The following is a 21,828-nucleotide window of genomic DNA, read 5'->3' on the forward strand; positions in this document are numbered from 1 at the left end:
CATTATCAAGTGCAAAAAGGTTTAAATAAAATTCATGATAATTAAAAATCAGACTTTATCTTTCTTACTTTCATGGTTTTTTTACAGTAAGCACCTTGTCCCCCTCCGTCACTCTTTCTGATTTCCATTGGTGCAGTTCTAAAGTAAATTTTGCTCCTGATGGGTGGGATATGAAGGGTGTAAATGAATTATTTGTGTGTGTTTTAAGAATTCTTCAAAAACAGCAGGGCCATGAAAATACATCGAATAACATTTAAATAACAAAAACAACTTCCTCAGAATTATTACTTCATTTTGGTTGGGATACTATTCGCTCTGGTTCGTTAAAAATTTCCCTGTGGAGTAATTTTAATTTTGTTTCTGATGGGGTCCTAGAACTTGTGGCAATATCCACTCTGCACCAGGGGTTCTTAATTATTCACCTTGCAGTTTCTGTTCTATACAGGGAATATAGGTAAATGACTGCCTGGACATATCAGCTCTGAGAATGATGGGCCTACATTTCACAGGTGTCGGTGTTCTCTGTACCTGAGGCCTTAGATAAATATCTTCTTCTTCACTTCTTCAATCTTTTAAATGGACTGAGCAGCTCTTATAACCTTTATACAGAGTACCAGCTCCTGAGTTTAGGTTTCTGGCTTCAAGGTGATGTTAGATTTCTAGCTCCAGCCCCTATATGGATAAAGTCCAGACGAAGCTGAACATGCGGACATCAGCCTGCTCTTCTCTCTCTGGCCTTAATTTCTCTCTTAGTTTCTGAACAGGAACTATCCCTTTCTTTTTTCCAATCTCAGCTATGTGCTTTTAACTTTTTTATATGAACCCAGAATTTACCTATATTTCCAGTAGGAGAATTACTTTAAATGGACTTACTCTGCTATCCTAGTGGCATGTTTGAGATCCAAATTACTAGCTACTTATTAGGCATCATTACCTGGATATTTTAGGCACTTAACACTCACCATGTTCCACAAAGCCTTCTTTATTGTCAGTAATTTTTTTGGAATCTGGGTGACATGAAATAGAATTAAACTTAATGAGTGGCCCCAGGAATGCCTGAAAGTTTGTTTAGCAGAGCTTCCTGGGCAGGCTGAAACAAGGAAGAAAAAGCAGAACCACATTATTATGGCTGAGTTTACTCCCAGGATTCCACTCAGAGCTCTCTGCAAAGTAAGGCTGGGGTGTAGCTTATGCCAGAGTTCACAGTGGAGGTGACAACATTTCATGCCACTTCTCAACCATGGGCCAACCTCATCTCCAGTCCATTGAATACAATGGAAACCTTGAAGGAACAACAGTGCATTCAGAGGTGTATGACTAGGAAGATGGTAAGCAAGACCTTGTCAGTTGCAGTAGAACCACTTGCAGTAAATGTGGTTTGAACTACATTATTTAATTTGACCAACCAGAGTAATAACTTTCCCTTGAAAGAAATGTTGCTAAGTATATAAGAAAAATCAAGGTGGCATAAGGAGATGAAGAGATTGGGAGTTTGTTGCTTTCTCACCAGTTATCTTTTCCTCTGACCATGACTTTCCCTTTGAGTTCCTTGTCCTGGGTGAGGGCAACCCCAGCTCCACTAGAACCTCTGGAGTTAACTTTGACTTCACCTTCTCCTTCTATCCCTCTCCCATATGCAATCAGACATAGATGTTATTCATTCACTGACAAAATATTTTTTGAATATGACCATTTCTCCTCATTCCCACTGCTACTGATATTGTCACTGCCTTAATTAAGGCTTTTTCCTTAAGTATGCTGGACTGTCATATTGAACTTGCTGTTTTCAGTCCTTTCTCTTATTCCATATAATCCCCAGGACTGCCAACCAGAATTCATATATATATATATATATGAATATATATATATATATATATATAGAGAGAGAGAGAGAGAGAGAGAGACATACCTGTATATACCTATGTATGGATTTAGATATGGAGATAGATATATATGGAGATATATATACATGGAACATGGTGAGTTTTAGGAGCTGAAATATCTAAGTGAAAAAATCTAATAAATAGCTAATAATTTGGATGAAAAGCAGAGTTAGTTTTTCTTTTGGTAAGAGCTATCAGAGATTAGGCAGATTGATTAATTCTGTTTTTCTGAAGAAAATAATCCAAACTCACTAACAGACCACACAAATATTTTCACTGTTTCTCTAACTGATTAACTTTTCCTTATCCTTTGATGTGTGTCAAATAGCCTTTCCTTTTCCTTCTGCATGCTGTAAGTGCATCTTCTAGGCAACATCACACTGTAATCATTTATTTTTTTTATGTCTGCCTCTTCCTTTAGACATGGACCAACTTTAAGAACAGGGAGCGCATATGACTTAACATTTTACACTTTATCGGGGAAGTAGTTACTTGGTCTAAAAAAGGAACATATGCTAAATATATTCAAGAATTTAGAGATTATGATTTCCCACAACCAAAGTGGCTATGGATTCAGAAGTAAGCAGTTTATCATTAGCCCATGAGTTCAGGGTCAACTTATACATATCTTTATTTCACCAGTATGCTAGGAAGATGACTTTTTTCTTTTTTCAAGATAATCTCCAACCTAAGTCACACAGGAAAGGAGAAAAGGAAGTTGAATATCTTTCCTTTATTTCTGTAATGGAGAATTATCGAGGAACTTGCTTACATAGAGTAGCGATGATTTTTCACGGGTAAACATGTCTTTTCTGTCTCTTGAGGGCACGCAGAGTAATGTTTGCTTCCTTTTCAGACCATAAGATTATAGTGCTTAGAACAGTGCCTAGAACATGGTATGATCTCAACAAATCTTTATCAAATACATTATTCTAATATTTTCTTTCCAGAAATAAACCTGACCTTTATGTAAACTCCTAAGCATGTGTTACACTTTCCATTTGCTTGCAAAGTCGTTGTATGCCCAGTAATTTAATTTAGTTAATTGCTCTGCAAAGTGCTTTGGAAAACCCAGAATATAAGAGGCTGTATGTAAAATCAAATACTTCCATATTCCATGGATTCCAAAGCACTTCACAGATTAATGACTTAAACACTATAGGGCAGTGAACACATTGGCAGAGAACAAAACTACTGCCTGATTTGCTTTAGTTCACTCAAAGCAGTGAAAATGGTTTATAGAAAAACAATGTTTTAGGGCACTGAGGTCTCCTTTCTCTCCCATTCAATAAATGCCATAAAATCTGGTGTTTACATAACCAATCTCTGGCCAATGTCTTGGCTTAGATTATTGATGACCTAATAGCTTCACAGCTGGGAAGCCCCTCTAATGCTAATTATCAGTAATGTATTTTTGGCTGTCCAAAGCAGAGTGTGAAAAAATAATTGGGACTCACAGGAAGGGATATGAAGTAAAAAATTACTAGTGCACTTACATGTCATAATTAGTGAAAATTCTTATCTTTTGTAAATCAATGCTAATGGATTTAGAGATTCTAGTAACATTAAACAGTAAGGCAGTTTTGTGATCAATTTATATGTGTCTGTCTCATTAGATTATGAGTTCTGAAAGTAAATAACCATGTCATTTTATCCTGCACCCCATAGACTGACCAATGTCTGGCACAGACTAAGTGCTTAGTAATAGCAGCTACTGTTACTTTCCATTCATAGCGTCTCTTATTCCAGTTCTGTGAGCTTGAGGCAAAGCCTACCTGGAAGGTACAAACACAGGGCTTTGATAACCCAAATATCTCATATATATCTTTTTCTATTGTCTTTTTCCCTAAAATTTTAGTCATATGATTCTGTGTCTTGTTATGTTTTTGATTGAATGCTGGTCATTTTATTTGGCTTTGTTTTTCTTGGTGGGACTCTTGTTTTGCTTCAAACTATTTCATCCTACTTTGAAAGGAAGTTCTTCAAGTTAAAAATTGAAAGTTGATGTCAGATATGACAGATATCACAAAATCTATAAAACTGCATCATTTGTCTTTTTAATACTTTTTTCTTGCTCTTTTAATTACATGCTCTAATTATTTCCTCATATGACAACACGCATATTTTATGTACATACTAAGACATGAGCTATATATTTTATATATACATATATTTCTTTTAGCATGGTTGATTAAAATTTGCTTTCAGGCATTAATAGATTAAAAATTTATTTCAGTTTCAAATTTCTTATTGATATAACATAAATTTTATTAATTGTTAAATTTAAGAAAACCTCTATAGATTACTTACTTATAAATGCTACTATTACAAATGCATTATTTGTAATGCACAAAAACCACAGGTTTTTGCATTATAGAAATTCTGATAAATACTGTTTCATGCAATTTCCATTATATATAAACATACCACACTCCATTATCAATCGAATATATTTATGACATGAGAAAATGTCTGTTTTGACTAAACATTGATGAGAACTCAGACTTTTACTTATGTTTTACATGTCTGATTATTTGAAGTAATTTTTTCACAGAACAGCTTCTGACTTTGTACTTTTCAATTGCTTTCTTTCTTTTCCAAATTAACATGCTTGCAGAGCTGTGACATATAGGACATGGCCATATTATAAAATTGCCTTTGTCCTTGTACCTCAACATTCTATTGCTAGTTAAGTCATTAGAGTTAGCAATAGGAGTATTTCTGAAATTCATTCCCCTAATGAGACAGTAAATAGTCAATTATACATGGTAGTATCTGAAATCACGTAATAGCCTCAACTCAAACATCCCCTTAGCTAGATCCCTCCCCCCACCTCCAAATCCCATGGTTATTTTAACAGAATAGAACATGCAGGGAAAAAATGGATGAAGGACCTCAATGTGCGAAAGGAATCCATCAAAATCCTTGAGGAGAACACAGGCAGCAACCTCTTCGACCTCAGCTGCAGCAACATCTTCCTAGGAACAACACAAAAGGCAAGGGAAGCAAGGGCAAAAATGAACTATTGGGATTTCATCAAGATCAAAAGCTTTTGCACAGCAAAGGAAACAGTTAACAAAATCAAAAGACAACTGACAGACTGGGAGAAGATACTTGCAAACGACATATCAGATAAAGGACTAGTGTCCAGAATCTATAAAGAACTTAGCAAACTCAACACCCAAAGAACAAATAATCCAATCAAGAAATGGGCAGAGGACATGAACAGACATTTCTGCAAAGAAGACATCCAGATGGCCAACAGACACATGAAAAAGTGCTCCATATCACTCGGCATCAGGGAAATACAAATCAAAACCACAATGAGATATCACCTCACACCAGTCAGAATGGCTAAAATCAACAAGTCAGGAAATGACAGATGCTGGCGAGGATGCGGAGAAAGGGGAACCCTCCTACACTGTTGGTGGGAATGCAAGCTGGTGCAGCCACTCTGGAAAACAGCATGGAGGTTCCTCAAAATGTTGAAAATAGAACTGCCCTATGACCCAGCAATTGCACTATTGGGTATTTACCCTAAAGATACAAACGTAGTGATCCAAAGGGGCACGTGCACCCGAATGTTTATAGCAGCAATGTCCACAATAGCCAAACTATGGAAAGAACCTAGATGTCCATCAACAGATGAATGGATCAAGAAGATGTGGTATATATACACAATGGAATACTATGCAGCCATCAAAAGAAATGAAATCTTGCCATTTGCGACAACATGGATGGAACTAGAGCGTATCATGCTTAGCGAAATAAGTCAAGCAGAGAAAGACAACTATCATATGATCTCCCTGATATGAGGAAGTGGTGATGCAACATGGGGCCTTAAGTGGGTAGGAGAAGAATCAATGAAACAAGATGGGAATGGGAGGGAGACAAACCATAAGTGACTCTTAATCTCACAAAACAAAGTGAGGGTTGCTGGGGGGAGGGGGTTTGAAGGAAGGGGGTGGGATTATGGACATTGGGGAGGGTATGTGCTTTGGTGAGTGCTGTGAAGTGTGTAAACCTGGTGATTCACAGACCTGTACCCCTGGGGACTAAAAATATTTGTTTATAAAAAATAAAAAATTAAAAAAAAAAGAACATGCAGGGAACACAAGGGAATACAATGGAGAAAAAATTGGAAAAGAAAGAGACAGTGGTCTTAATGGATTGAAGTCAAGATATCTCACCTTTAAAAATTTTGCAAAAACATTTGATTACATGAACTATTGTTGAGGATTTTTCCTGGGACTTAAAAAGTACCCGTAGAAGTGTGAAGTGTAGAGCACTGAGGCTTAAACTTCATTAATGTCTAAGTAGGTCTGTCTTCAGATGTAGTGGTTGAGAGGAGTTAAGGGAGAAGGGTTACAGAAGGAATGATGAGTTATTAGAAATGAGAAGAGGATAATTTTTTTAACATGAAAATAGGAAGAACTAGCTGAATGGAGTGACTTAGGTGACTAAGGAAGAAAGATTAAAGGGAACAAAAATTTGCCAAAATAAAAAGTCCACTGAGAAGGATGTAATAGGTAACATTTTCTGGTTACTTACTGCATGATTGGCCCTATGTAAATTCATGCTTCCATTTAACCCTTGTGACATATATGTGAGGCTGGTGATTATTATGAGCATTACAATAATGCTAATTATTATGAACCAAGGCCTTGGCAGGTCAGTAACTTGCCTAACTGCACAGGTAGTGAGGGATAGCCATGAACTTGAACTTGGGTTTGTTTGGATTTATTGTCTCTGCTTGTAGCCAGTTGTTAAAATGGAAATGCATGAGAAGCTAATTGCCATAGATATTGAAGATATTAATTACATTTTGGAATAACCACCAATATATGAAACTTATTTATTTTTCACATTTAATTATTACCATAAGTTAACACATAAACATCTACTACTGCTATCCTTGTTTTGAAAATCCAAAACAAAACTCCTTTCATCAATAGTATGATTCTGCTATAGCAGTAAGAATTAAAAAACATTTAATCATTGGTGAATACTGAAGGCTCTTAATAATACCCAGTTACAAGGCATGTGAAATGCGATGAGAAAAAATTAGCTAATGTTTTCAGAGCTTTTTCAATATCAAAAAGAGTCTCTAAGGTTTTAGCATTATATAAAATATTGGTTAATTATCAGTGGTTTGGAAAGAACAATTTCAGATTTTCTGGTCTTACAATTCACAACCATAATGTTTTCCACATTGACTCTGTGAAAGATGAAGGAAACCCAGGCATGTATTTCATTTTCAACTGGACAAATACCAAAACAAGGCAAAATAAAAAACACAAGTTTGTTTGGAGTTTTTATTTCCTCCAAGACAAATGTAGAAGTTATTTTTATTTCCTGATTGGGAGAAAAGGAGTAGACGAGGGCAGTATTAAGAATTAGACTAGCAGCTAGACTGTCAGTCCCCACCTCAGACAAACTACCCTTACACCTTTTGTCAGTGTTGTTAACAGAGACTGTTATTTCACTAATCCTTATGATCCGATGATTCCTTTTTTTTTTTTTTTTTCCATGTTTCAGGGCACAGCAGGTGAGAGAGTGGATTTGTTAAGCTGGGTGAGTTTATCCTTCTTTTATGTGTTCATTCAATTTTATGTTCATTTACTTATTGTACACATATGGCAATAGAAGCTGCTAAAGCAATCACTGTTAGCCTGCAAAACAACAAGGCACAGAAGCAGATGTCTTATTTCTGAGATTTTTTTCCCCCCAGGATTATTATGATTAAAGATCTTTCTCCCCGCCCCCTTTGAAGAGAACCAGGGGCTGCTTGCTAGAGGTTTTACTTAATGAGTTGGAAAAAGGCTCACATATCCCCCCATTAGGGCAATCTACCCCAGGGGCAAACAACCCATGAACATTATGAATTTATTTTATTTTTCTATCATCTCAAAGGTATCACTCAGCCTGTTTGAATTTTTAAAATGTACTGTCACATTTCAAGATTACATGGATGAGAAGAAAACAGGCAGTAAGCTCTTTGACATTGGTCTTAGCAATATATTTTTTGGATCTGTCTCCTCAGGCAAGGACAACAAAAACAAAAACAAACAACCAAAACTACATAAACTAAGAAGATTCTGCCCAGCAAAGGAAACCATGAACAAAATGAAAAAGCAATCTAATGAACGGGAGATGGTATTCACAAATGATATAATCAAGAACAACTTTCAATATCTATTTAAAAACAACAACAACAACCCCACAAACAATCCAATTAACCTGAATAGATATTTTTCCAAAGAAGACATACAGGTGGCCAACAGGGACATGAAAAGATGCTCAACATCACTGTCGGGGACATGCAAATCTGCAATGAGCTATCACCTCACACATGTCAGAATGGTTATTAAAAAAACAAAAGAAAACAAAAAAAAATAAGAAATAAGTGTTGCCAAGGATGTGTGTAAAGAGAACCCTTGTGCATTGTTGGTGGGAATGCAGAATGTGCAGCCACCATGGAAAACATTGTTCAGGTGGCCCAAAAAATTAAAAACAAATTCTGCTTCTAGATACCCATCTGAAGAAAAAGAGAACACTAATTTGAAATGTACATAGCCTATGTTCTTGCAGCATTATTTACAACAGCCAAGATGTGGAAACAAATGTCCATGATAGGTGAATGAACAGGGAAAATGTTGTGTACACGCATACACAAATACCCCAGAATATTACTCAGCCATAAAAAAGAATGAAATCTGGCCATTTGAAACAACATGGATGGAACTAGAAGGTATTAATCTAAGTGAAATAATGCAGAGAAAAACAAGTACTGTATGGTCACTTTTTTTAAATTTAGCAGTTTTCATAGGAATGTTGTGATATCTCATTATGGTTTTAATTTGCATTTCCTTAATAGCTAATGATATTAAAAATCTTTTCATGTGCTTATTTGCCATCTGTATGTTCTCTTCTGTGAAATGTCTATTCATGCCTTTTGTCCATTTTCTAATTTGATTTTTTTTTAAGTTGAGTCTTGAGAGTTCTTTATATATTATAGATCCAAGCTGTTTATTTGATATCAGACGGCCTGTGGATGTCCAGTTGTCTCAGTAGCATTTGTTAAAAAGTCTGTTTTTTCTTCATCTAATTGCTTTTGTACTGTTGTCAAAAATAAGTTGGGTATACTTGTATAAGTCTATTTCTGGTTTGTCTATTCTGTTCCATTGATCTATATGTCTGTCCTTCCACCAATGCTCCTAAATTTTGAAATCATGTAGATTAATTTCTCCCATTTTATTCTTTTACGAAATTATTCTCAGACCTCTTGCTTACCATTTCAGTTTTAGAATAAGCTTCTCTATGTCTAGGAAAGCCTTAAGGGTTTTAATAGTCGTTGTGTTAAGCCTATTCACTTGGGGACAATTGACACTGTCTTGTCTTCTAGTCCATGTACAAAGTATGTCTTTCCATTTGTTTGGAATTTTATTGATTTCCTTCATCAATATTTTGTGATTTTTAGCATATGGATAATACAAATGATTTATTAGGCTTATATCTAAATATTTGATTTTATTTAAAACCACTATAAATGGCATTGCATTTTTTAATTTAGTCTTCCATGTGTTTGTTGTTAGTATGTGGAAATACAATTAACTTTTGTGTTGATCTTGTACCCTACAAAATTAACTTACTATTTCTAGGAGCATTTTGTAGATTCCTTGGAAATTTCTCTATTTAGATAATCAAATCATCTATGGATAGAGACAGTTTTATTTCTGTTTATTCAGTATCTCTACCTTTTGTCTTTTAAATAAAATTCTAATTTTTTAACTTTAAAATTTATGTATTTATTTTTGTTTATTATTCTGGCTGGAACCTTCAGTAATATGTTAAACTAGTGAGAGTAGTGAAAGCAGACATTATTACCTTATTCTTGATCTTACAGAGAAAGCATCCAATCTTTCACAATTAAGTGTAAAACTAGGTACAGGATGTTTGTAGATCATCTGTATGAGTTTGAGTAATTTTTCTCTCTATTTCCAACTTGCTTAGTTTTTTTTTTTTCCTTTTAAGATTATGAATGGGATTGGATTTTGTCAAATGCTTTTCTGCATAAGTGGATATAATCACATGAATTTTTTTCTTTAACTTATTGGTATGGTGGATTACAGTGTTTGATTTTCAAATATTTAACCAACTTTGCTTAACTGGATAAATCTCACCTGGACATGGTACCTTATTCTTCTATATATTTCTGGATTTAATTTATTAATATTTGGTTGAGGATTTTTACAACTAAATTCATGAGAAATATTGGCCTTTAGTTTTCTTGTTTCTATACTATCTTTGTCTGCTTGGTATCAAGGTTATATTGACCTCATAAAATGAATTAGGAAGCAGTCCTTCTACTTATATTTCTTATAAAAGTTGCATAGAATTGGTGTTAATTCTTAAAATCTTTGGTAAAATTGAAATCACATAAGCCCGAATATTTCTTTTGGGATTTTTTAAATGAAAAGTTCAGTGTTTTTAATGGTAGTAGAAAAATTCAGATTATCTATTTCATCTTGGCTGAGTTTTGGAAGTTTGTTGTTTAGAAGCATTAGTTCATTTCTATTATGTATTGAGTTTATAGTGTAGACTTGTTCATTATAACTTGTTCCTTATTATCCTGCAGGATATGTCATGATATTCCTCTGTACATTACTGATATTTATAGTTTGTGTTTTCTTTTTATCCCTCTAGATTTAGTTAGTCTTACTAGATTTTTATTGATTAGACTTTTTTTTCAAAGAAACACCTTTTTGTTTCACTGATTTTTCCCTATTATTTTCAATTGCATTATTTCTCCTTTTATCTCTATTATTTCCTTCCTGCTGCTTTCTATGAGTTCATTTTTCTCTTTTTCTAGTATCTTTATATATAAAATTAAAATACTACTTTGAAATATTTCCTTTTTTCTAATTTAGTGTTATAAATTTCCCTTCGGCATTGCTTTGCTTCATTCCATAAATTTTAATCTGTTATATTTTCATTTTATTTTAGTTGATGCATTTTTAAAAATTTTCCTTGAGACTTCCCTTTTGACCCATGGATTACTTGGAGTGTAGTTGTCATGTATTTGAAGATTTTCCTGTTGTCTTTCTGTTATTGATTTCTAGTTTGATTCCATTTGAGTCAAAGAATACAGTGTGTATGATTCCAATTCTTTTAAGTTTGCTACTGTATGTTATATGACCCAGTATAAGGTCTATAAGTGAATATTTCATGAACACTTGAAAGAAATATGGAGTCTGTTTTATCAGTGTTACTTAGATCCTGTGGATTTATGCTGGTGTTCAGTTCTATATCCTTGCTGATTTGCTGTCTAGCAGTTCTATCAATTGTTATGTTGAAGTCTCAAATAATAATCATGAATATTTTCTATTTTTTCTTTTAGCTCTTTCAGTGGTCACTTCATGTGTTTTAAAGTTCTGTTATTTGATGCATACATATTTAGCATCACTATATTATCACTTGGTCCTGTTATCTTTATGTAATATCCCTCTTTGGCTCTAAAGTCTACTTTATTTGTTATTAATATAGTTGTTCCTGTCTTTTTTGATGTTCATATGACATATCTTTTTCATCTTTTTACTTCCAATCTACCTATACCATGTTTGAAGCAAATTCATTATAAACAGTATAATATCTCTTTTTTATTATTATTTGATAGAGAGAATGAGAGAGAGAGAGAGAGAGCATGAGATGGGGGAGGGTCAGAGGGAGAAGCAGAATCCCTGCTGAGCAGAGAGCCCAATGTGGGACTCAATCCTGGGACTCCAGGATCATGACCTGAGCCAAAGGGAGCTGCTTAACCAACTGAGCCACCCAGTCACCCCCAAAGATCTCTTAAAAAGCTGACAATTTCGGCCAACTTGGGGAGACCGGCTCAGAAAGTAAAATATTTCTTGCCAGGTCTCTCCAACCTTCAGTGCCTCGTGACTGTAGACCCTACCTATTGTAATCATCCACCATTCATTCCTCACTGGCTCTGGCTTCATGTCATTGATAATAAATCTTTCTGGGTTCTGTCCTGGGTGACATGCTCAATGGACTAAAACAATATCTTATTTCATATAATTTGTCCTTGGTTTTGTCTATCCTGAGGTCTTCATCTGTGTCCAGCCAGTCACACCTTATCTTCTGATACTACTACTAATACCAAAGTTATTAGGATAAATTTGTCTCAGTGCTCTGAAATATTCCTTCAGAAACAATATGAGACCTATCACTGGGTTTTAGCACCAGAGTAGAACTCAAATTAGTGTCTCTATTTGAACCAATGTACTTGGTTAGGAAATTTCGTTTTAACATTTATTACACAAGTAACTTTGCGTGTATAACAGAAGTATTTTTTATTGCCTAAATTATCTGGAAATTATTTAGAGTCTTCATTTCAGTGGAATACAGAGACTTCCTGTGTTATGATTATTTCATTATATTACTTATAAAATGTGAATTTAGGCTTTGAGCACTAGCCAAGAGTAGACAGAAAAGGAACTGAAGAATTAAGAATTGGGAAGGATTTCTGATGGAATAGAGACTTCTTAAAGATTTGATTTTGAATCAATAACTTGTTTTGTTTTACTTCCTGAAGAGATCTAAGACTTTTCAGATCTAGTATTTCATTCTACTGAGTGAATGATGTAGGTTTTTATACTTGGGAAAAGTGGAGCAGGTTGATTGTGCTCAGATCACACTAATGCTTTACAGGAATAACTGAAATTAGAACACAGACTTCCCAATTTTCCTGTCCTATGCTCTTTTTGGTGGGTGCTGCTATCTTCTGGGCTTGGCAATAATCATTTTTGGCCTTTACTTCTCTAGGCTATTGTGAAGTGATTTTGAGTTTTGTTAGCTTTCTTATGAGTTTGTACTAAATTGTGTCCATAAAAGTAGGCTGAATTCCTTGGGGAGGGATGATAGCTGTAGACTGTGTTATTACTTAAAAAATGTTGTGTTCGTTACCTTGTTTTTTTCTTTTCTTTTGTCCGGCTGTATCCTGAACTTAAAGAATATATTCTCCAAAATGAAAGACGTGCATCTGGTGGAAAACACTAATTTAAGGGATGAAAATTCCTGGCGATTGCTTCTGTCAACCTTTAATAGTACATACTGAGCTTCATTAGTAAATAGACGACTCAGATCTTTCCCGTGGAACAGATCACATAATCGGCCTTTGTGTTGATTTTGCATTCCGTTCTTTAGAGACAGAACAAATTAGAATAATTGGCTGCTACAAGGAAAAGCACAAAGAACTTTTTTATATTTTTGCAATGCTTCCCTTAATAGAGGTTGGAAATGAGATCGGAGGTATGAACATGAAACTCAGGAGGGCAATGGGGAAAGAGTATTTTTTCTTTAAAAATATTCTTTCCTTGTTGGCCCAGGAAAGGGAAACAGAAGAAATATGAAGCCAAGGAGAATATAAAAGAAATACTATGATTTTTGTGTTAACAATGTGAGTGTGGAATTAGTAAGAATCAGGAACAATCCTTTTCCACCAAGGACTCAGGAGCAAATGAAACCATAAATACTCCCTGCTCTTAGAAAGCCCTTCGAAGCAGTAATCACAGAAGGGTAAAGGCAATGCGTCAGGGCAGAGGTGTTCGGAGCAAAGGGATGGAAGGAGAACAAAGGGAGAGTGGATATTTTTAGAGCTGTCATTTGGAAATTTACCTGCTTCTGCTTCAGTGCCGCTTTGCAACCCTATTGGTCCAGGAGAAATCCTCAAAGCTGGGGAAGCCATATTTTAAAATAATAGGATTAGAGCAAGTGACTTTAATCAAGGTCTCCTTAGTTCAAGAGCACGGAGGAGAATATGGCAGAAGAGTGAGACCCCAAGAAATTGTTCACTAAGTAAATTTTCTCCAGACTTTGCTAACTGGTAGAAATTGGTCATTGGATTATGTCCCTTGAAGAAAAATAAAACTACTGAAAGCAAAGTACAAAGAGCATGAGGCCTATTTAGGAAACAACCTGTATCATTCGGTCACTTGAGGATGATGACAGCATTGGCAGCGACTTATGAGTCCTAATATTTTACAATGAAGGCATTTCCCTGAGTGATGAATTCTAGGTGGGCCTGAAGGGAGTATGTCTGCTTTAGCATTTTACTCTTAGTGCCCACCGTTTATTAGCATATAATGGCAGATTTTAAAATGAATATTTGTTAAAAAAATATTTGTTGATTGTCCAAATGAGTGAATGGATGTATGTGATTCATATTCTCTTTGTTCATCCTACGCCCTATGGTGGATTTCAGCATCAGGCCAGTTTCTGCAGTGTGGGTTGGCGTTGTTCCCCCGTCTTATGGATAAAGATCCCACATCATAGGACATTTTGTTGACATCCCACAGGCCTCAAAGGAATTACTTAGCAAATAATTGTACTAGATTCTGTTTAACTGATAATTCATAAGCTGTCTAATACATTGACAGTTTGGCCAGTCCTTGGTGGTTCTAACAATATCTGCAGGATCAGGAAGGCATAATCACAATGGCTTAGAATTTTGGAGCCAAAATAATCCTCAATATTTATTGCTTTGATTTAAAGTGGACTATTGGAAAAAAAAAAACAGATGTGCGGGGGCACCTGGGTGGCTCAGTGGGTTAAGCCTCTGCCTTCGGCTTGGGTCATGATCCCCAGTGGGTTAAGGCCTCTGCCTTCGGCTTGGGTCATGATCCCCGGGTCCTGGGACTGAGCCCCACATCAGGCTCTCTGCTCCGTGGGAAGCCTGCTATTTCTTCTCTCTCTGCCTACTTGTGATCTCTGTCTGTCAAATAAATAAATAAATAAATAAATAAATATCTTAAAAAAAAAGGTTTTGGGCACAGTATGACACTTTATGATTTAGCATGAAACCTGAGAAATACAGAGGCCATCTGAAGCCTGCAATAGTAAAGTTCCCTCATTGTCTTTAACCAAAGAGTCTTCATTGGTAATGCCTTTTTATTCCTCCTGATATTTAGGTTAATTTCCTATTCTCTTTAAGGAAGTAATGGTGTGGTTGGTATGAGAGATGGTGTGGCTCCCAATGGTTTAAAGTATTATTTTGCCTCAGTGTGCAGCTACCTAAGGATGAGAGCAGATCAGGACATTACAGTCAGTGTATTATGTGTTTAGTTATGTAGTTTAGTTATAAACTTTTATAGGTTTGTTTTCTATGCAAGTTCGTAAACTCTTTTTGAGTGTTCATAGATAAGTGTTTTGTAACTTTGGAATACTTGGAGTTATATACTGTGGTTTATAGTCTCTTCTTAGGAAAGAGAGAGCCCAGCATAGTTCTTGTCCGCATAAAGCACTGGTGTGTTGAGAGTCTTTGCTTGTGTACTAATAGATGATTCCACAGCTGCTGATGACAAGGAGAGGAATAGTTAAACTGCAACGGGTAGCAGAAGACTCTATGATTTACTCTTAACATAATTATTGTGAAATTATACAACTGACAAATGATCATTGTAGAAAATTTGAAAAATTCCTGCATATAGTGAAATCAAGAAAATTTGGTGGGGGGTGCAAATATCCGAGTGTAAAGTTGTCCACAAATATCAGTGCTTTCAGTTTCCACTACTTGAAGCAGACTGCTCTTCATAAGACTCTGTTTATTTTATTTTATTTTAATGACATTTGCATCTGGTGGACACACACACACACACACACACAGACACACACACACACACCCGATTTGGTAAAAAATAGAAAGGTGTCTTATAGGGCTCCATGGAATAAAAAGAAAGGGAAAAGTCAACATGCAGAAGAGACATGGAATAGCATCTTACTTGCTTATAGAAATTCTGATGATAATTGCTCTTTATAGATAAAGTAATTCATGGGGAGTTGAATCCAAGAAAAATGCATGGATTTCAAGCCTTCTTAAAGCCAGGTATTTCCTTCCACAAAGGCAAGCATCCATTGCTTTCCTGGTTACTTACCTGACAGGGCAAGAGCGTTGTGTGGGATTGGCTCTGCCAGAAGGAGGGTGTGTCCCCCATGGATCGGCATAAATGACTTCAGACTCCGCTGTGTTACATAGATTTAAACCACTCTATTTTTTTTTTTTTTAAGATTTTATTTATTTATTTGACAGAGAGAAATCACAAGTAGATGGAGAGGCAGGCAGAGAGAGAGAGAGGGAAGCAGGCTCTCCGCTGAGCAGAGAGCCCGATGCGGGACTCGATCCCAGGACCCTGAGATCATGACCTGAGCCGAAGGCAGCGGCTTAACCCACTGAGCCACCCAGGCGCCCCAAACCACTCTATTTTTGACAGATGCTGCACCTTCATTAATTTTTAGAGCTACAAACTGGCAAACAGCTCCGATACAATAATTGTTCGGCTATTCTTCAGAGCAGTTGCAATTTGATAAGGACCTGGAGGTATTATAAAGAGCAGGAAGGTGTTGATTCTCTCTTTGGTTTCAGAGTGAAGTGGTAGTTGGAGAAGAGGCCCAAACAGAGTGAGGAGGGAATGTGAGGCCAGCAGTGAAAAGCCAGGTTTAAATTAAGATGACGGGGCACCTGGGTGGCTCAGTTGGTTAAGCCTCTGCCTTCAGTTCAGATCATGATCCTATAGTCCTGGGATTGAGCCCCGCTTTGGGCTCCCCACTCAGTGGGGAGCCTACTTCTAACTGCCTGCTTGTGCTCTCTCTCTCTCTCTCTCAAATAAATAAATAAATAAAATCTTTTAAAAAATTAATTTATTAATTTCAGGGTGCCTGGGTGGCTCAGTGGCCTCTGCCTTCAGCTCAGATCATGATCTCATGGTGCTGGAATCGAGCCCCACACTGGGCTCTCTGCTCAGTGGGGAGCCTGTTTCTGCTTCTCTGCCTGTTTGTGATCTCTCTATCAAATAAACAAAATTTAAAAAAAAATTATTAATTTGTGAGGAGGTGTGAGGAATCTGCTGTTATAATATTAAAAGGATCACCATGAGGCTTATCCGTGATGAATTTGCATTACAATCTGCTGAAAGTAATGGCTTTTTTTTTTTTTTTGAGGTAACCATGATGTTAGGGAAAATAATGCATTTGGAGTTGTAGGACCATTTCAGACAAAAGACATATTTGATTACAATGATCCTTAACTACAAATACCTTGATGAGTCCTCTCTAAGCTCTGTTATAGAGATCACAGCACAATGACAGTTTGAAACGGATACTGAGCACCAGAACCTATTCATATGGTCATTCAACAAACGTGTATGCATCCTTTTTCTTGCCAGCCACTGTTCTAGGCATGGAGAGTCCTTGGTGAAAAACAACACTCCCAAAACAAAGGGACAAATATCCTGGCTTTCGCAGAGACTGGATGGATTCTGACAATAGATTATTTTTTAAAGGGGGCCCAAATAAATCATAACTGTGCAAATGCAACCAGGTGATGTTTTCACTTTATGTCCGTGCTCCTCCTTCCTGTTCACGTTCACGCCGATCATTTCTCCTGCAGGGGAAGAAAGAACTACAGGAAACAACAATGTCAAATCTCAGCTATTCATTTTCAAAATAAATTTTTCCAAATTGTAGGGGAGACAATAATTTAACTGTTAAGGTTTATAAATCTCAAAAAGCTTGATTTTTTTAAACTGTAGCCAAAATTTATCCTATAAATAATAGCTTCGTTAAGCATCTGTAATGATGAAAATGCTGGGGTTTTTTTTGTTTTTTTGTTTTTTTTTTCCTACACTTGACTTCACTCTATTGGGAGAAGAGGCAGAGAAGAAATCAAGGTAATGGTGGTGAGTTTTTCTGATAGAGAATTCTAGCATTTTAAAATAGGCTGAATAATCTGAGGGATATGTGAGAGTGGAAAGGCCCTGTGCGTTATTTCCAGTCTGGATGAAACAGCACCTTTTCTTTGAGGTCTTGAGGGATTTCTGTTTTGCTTTGTTTTGGTTTTGGTTTTAATCAACCCTACTGAGCTGTCATTTACACACAATAAAATACACATATTTTTATTTTTTTAAGGTTTTATTTAATTATTTGATAGATCTCAAGTAGGCAGAGAGGCAGGCAGAGAGAGAGGGAGAAGCAGGCTCCCCACTGAACAGAGAGCCCGATAAGGGGCTCCATCTCAGGACCCTGAGATCATGATCTGAGCCAAAGGCAGAGGCTTAACCCACTGAGCCAAAGTACAAATATTTTTAATCCAAAGTTAAGTGAATTTTAACATGTACAAGTGTGTGTAACAACTAGTCCCATAAAGACAGAGAATGAGTCTAACACCTTAGAAAGTCTCCTAGTTTTTTGCAGACATCTCCCCATGTCCCACCCCAGGAGACCACTGATTTGTCCTATATAGATTAATTTTGCCTCGTCTAGAATTTCTTGGAAATTTAATAATACAGTAGGTGCCCTTTTATATCTGGATTCATTTGCTCAGTACATGGTTTTTGAGATTCACTCATCTGGGGGATATTTTAAGCAGAACTTTTGCTTGGCTGGGTGATTTTCACTGAGGGCGTCTGTAGGTCCATCTAAGCCTCTCACACGGCCAGTGTTATTCTTGGCTTAATATTTGTCTTTCCTAAGAAGTATAAGATTGAAGCCAGGAAGCTGGTCACTATAAAGGAGGCGACATGTTTGTTGCTGCATAAATTTCTCAGCGTAAATTAAGCTGTTGGTCACTATTGTGTTGATAATCCAGGAGCATACTCTTCCTACAGAAACCTTATTAGTATAAAACTTTTAAAGACAGCTGTCTTAGTCTTCTAGTTTTGATTATTTTGGAAATATTTCTGGAAAATTCAAAGAGTTACAACCTGTAAGAAGCAGTTATGCACCTGAGAGCTAATTCTTCTGCTAAAGTTGAGTCGTCTGACCTTTACTACATGCCCTCTGATAGAACACAGATGGCCTTGCAAAACAGTGCTCCCTTATTGGATAAAAATATAGAGATTATTTAAGATGAATGTGTGTATGCAGTAACATGAAAAAAAAAAAAACAAAGATTCTTTCCGAGTCTGGCTTATTGTTTTCAGTTAAGTTTCTGTGGCATGCTCTAATAATTTAGGGTACTCAGGTTAGTTTAGGGTCCATCCTTTATAATCCATACATGCCTTTCTGCTTCCTCCTCCCTTCTCTTCCTCCCTCCTTTCCTTCCATCCATTCTCCCTAACTTCTTATAGTGTGCCTTACTTTCCCCTGAATTTGTTAAAATGGCACTTAGTTGGAGGATGTGAAAGGTGTGTGTCATTCTGCTGTCCAGAATGCATGTTGACCAACCTTTATGTTGAGAAGAGTTCTGAATTTACCCATGATAACCCAGAGTCTTTAAACAAAGGACGTAGCATATGGGTTATCATATCCTGACAGGCATGTAGAATTCATAGCAATTGCCCTCAAAGAGCTTACCTGCTAAATACATAGGAATGCATCTAATTATGGCTTTATTGGCAGCTACACCTGCATACACCGTCTATTTTTTTTTTATATCATGATCATCCCCTGCTGTTTACCACTGTATACCTTGCTAATGGTGTGGTTTCTATGGCTTGTTAATTTCATGGCCAAATAATGTCATAATTTATAGCACACTTTAGTGTGGAGAACTGAGACTCTATAAATTCTTATGCATTCCTCCCCACCTTTGGAATGTATTAAACTGAGATCAGGCGAAGTAATAAATTTATTTCAAATGTACTTGATAGCTAAACATCAATTAGGACTGACAGGCAGTATTTCTTCTTCCAGCAGTAGTAACTGTTTTTAAAGACCGAATCTCTGAACGGGAGTTACTGAGCATGGGAGTCAGTTCACTGGGATCACTTCTTAGAAAAACAAAGGAAAACTTGGAGTGGATGTGTGTGTGGCTTTATTCAAATATTGACTAATCAGCCACGGCTTGACTAATTGAATTCATCAGAATCATTTGGTATTTTATTAACTCTCTTCCCTTTACTCCCATCCCATGAGAATGGATTATTAGGGTTTTAAAACATATGAAGTCATCTTCCTTCCCTGTAATTAAACTCTAAGAGTACCCTTTACTCATCTAATGTTGCTTACTATCTTTTAGAATAACTGTGGTTTTTTAATTCTCTTGAAATTTGAAACAAGCCCAAAGCAATCATTTCAAGAAGCCACCACATTTTAGAGTTTTAGAGAGAATTTAGAATTATGGACAAATGCATTATTTTATGGCTAAAGCACCCAAAACCTAAAGTAGGAAAAGGGACAGTCAGGGTCAAGGATAGGGGTTGAAGGTCAGGCTTCAAGCTGAGAGCAGGTCTGCAAGGACTCAGACTGAGCAGTTCAGAAAGCAGAAGGTAGACCACCAATGTTCTAGGAAAGCTGGCCTGTGGGATTGCAGGCAGCCAGTGGGGGACCTGGGGCCGCTCGGTTTCTGCAGTGGACAAAGCCTGCCACCCCACCTTTGGAAAGTGCCCCTGGCCGCAGGGACATGAGCAATCGATTCCAGTCAGACTGAGTAAGCAGGTTAGTCTGACTCATTCGGAATTAACGTTAACCTCAGATACTTCTTGAGAAAGACTTGAGACAAGGGCAAGTCCAGGGCAGTCTCTAAACCCATGCATGCTCTCTGTTTAGTGGCAGATTGCTTAAACCCTCAGTGATTCCAGTATTTTTATTTTATTTCTGTACTTAATTCTAACAATCATATGGTTATTTATTTTTTAGAAGATGTTTAGAGCACAAGTAGTGGGGAAGGGGAAGGGAGAGAAGCAGGCCCCCTGCTGAGTAGAGAGACCCTGAGATATGACCTGAGACGAAGGCAGAGGCTTAAGCCACTGAGCCACCGGGCATCGACTTTAATAAACGAATAACTAAGATCACAAAAAGTACCAAATATATGTTATGCATTGAGGATGGCAGAAGTGGAACCGCCTTGAATCAGGTACCTATAAAGGGTGATCTTGGGAAATAAGATTTACCTCTTAGAAAAGGAGAGCAATTCAGTAGGAAGTTAGTGTCTGATACCTAGTCTCTGTATCTTTATAAGTTGGTTTCTAATTCTGTTTTAACGACAGATCTCAGTGCGACAAATTAAATTTTACCTCAGTGCTATCTCATGGGCGTATTGTGAAGTTTGTGTGAGAATAAGCAGGTAGTAGAATTGGTCTTGCAGACAGCTCTAAACTGTTTCTCGAACACAATCTGGGATAGAAGAAAAGGAGGAAAAAAGAAACAAGGGAGAAAGACAGCCAATGATGCTGGAATCTCTCATCTGTATTGTGGGTTCTCTGCTTGAAACTAAATTAGAAATTTCTCAGTTGGGGGGAGGGGGTGCTCTGTGGCTCAGTCAGTCTCAGATCATCATTCCAGGGTCCTTGCTCGGCGGGGAGTCTGCTTCTTCCTCTCCCTCTGCCTGCCACTCCCTCTGCCTGTGCTCTCTTACACTCTGTCAAATAAATAAACAAAATCTTCTAAAAAATTCAGAATTTTAGGTTTACTGATTGTTTTTTTGATCATTATTTGTTTTCACTTTGGGATTTCTCTTTTCTGTTGCATCGGTTTTCTCTGCTAGCTTTATGCCATCTTCAGTTTGAAGAAGCACGCCTGTCTCATTTCCCTTTACATTATCCATACAAACTTTGAACGATGACCCTGAATTTTCAAGGAAACGTTAAATATGCCAATGGACGCATTTCTTAATTTTAGGAAAAAATGTACTGGAAATGATAGCTTAGATATCCTTTCTTCAATTTGTAGTTTGTTTAAAAGAATTCTCCTAATGTTCAATACCTCATTGCCGACTAATGTAGCCAAACTGAAGAATTCCTACCTATCGGTCAGTGCGCACTAGTCTGTATACATTTCTGCAGGTATGATTATACTAGAGTAACGGTCCAGTTTGCTGACTGTCTCCAAGAAATCAATGATTTCTATTGTGATTCAGTTGGTCCAGTGGATAATTATCAGAGGTGAACGTCTAAAACTCTAATTCCTTTTCCAGTCACTTTCAGTGTGTGATCCAGGCTGGTCAGAC

General features: G+C 36.7%; 1 long non-coding RNA gene across 1 annotated transcript in view; it reads left to right on the forward strand.

Moving 5' to 3' along the window:
- Window positions 1-21,828, forward strand: part of LOC309845972 — a 233,086-nt gene that overhangs the window by 131,166 nt on the left and 80,092 nt on the right. Inside the window, exon 4 of the long non-coding RNA XR_014301636.1 lies at window positions 7,422-7,457. This is a non-coding gene — a long non-coding RNA (uncharacterized lncRNA). The remainder of the gene's footprint in view (window positions 1-7,421; window positions 7,458-21,828) is intronic.

This window comes from Mustela nivalis (assembly GCF_964662115.1).
Source record: "Mustela nivalis genome assembly, chromosome: 13".
NCBI lineage: Eukaryota > Metazoa > Chordata > Mammalia > Carnivora > Mustelidae > Mustela > Mustela nivalis.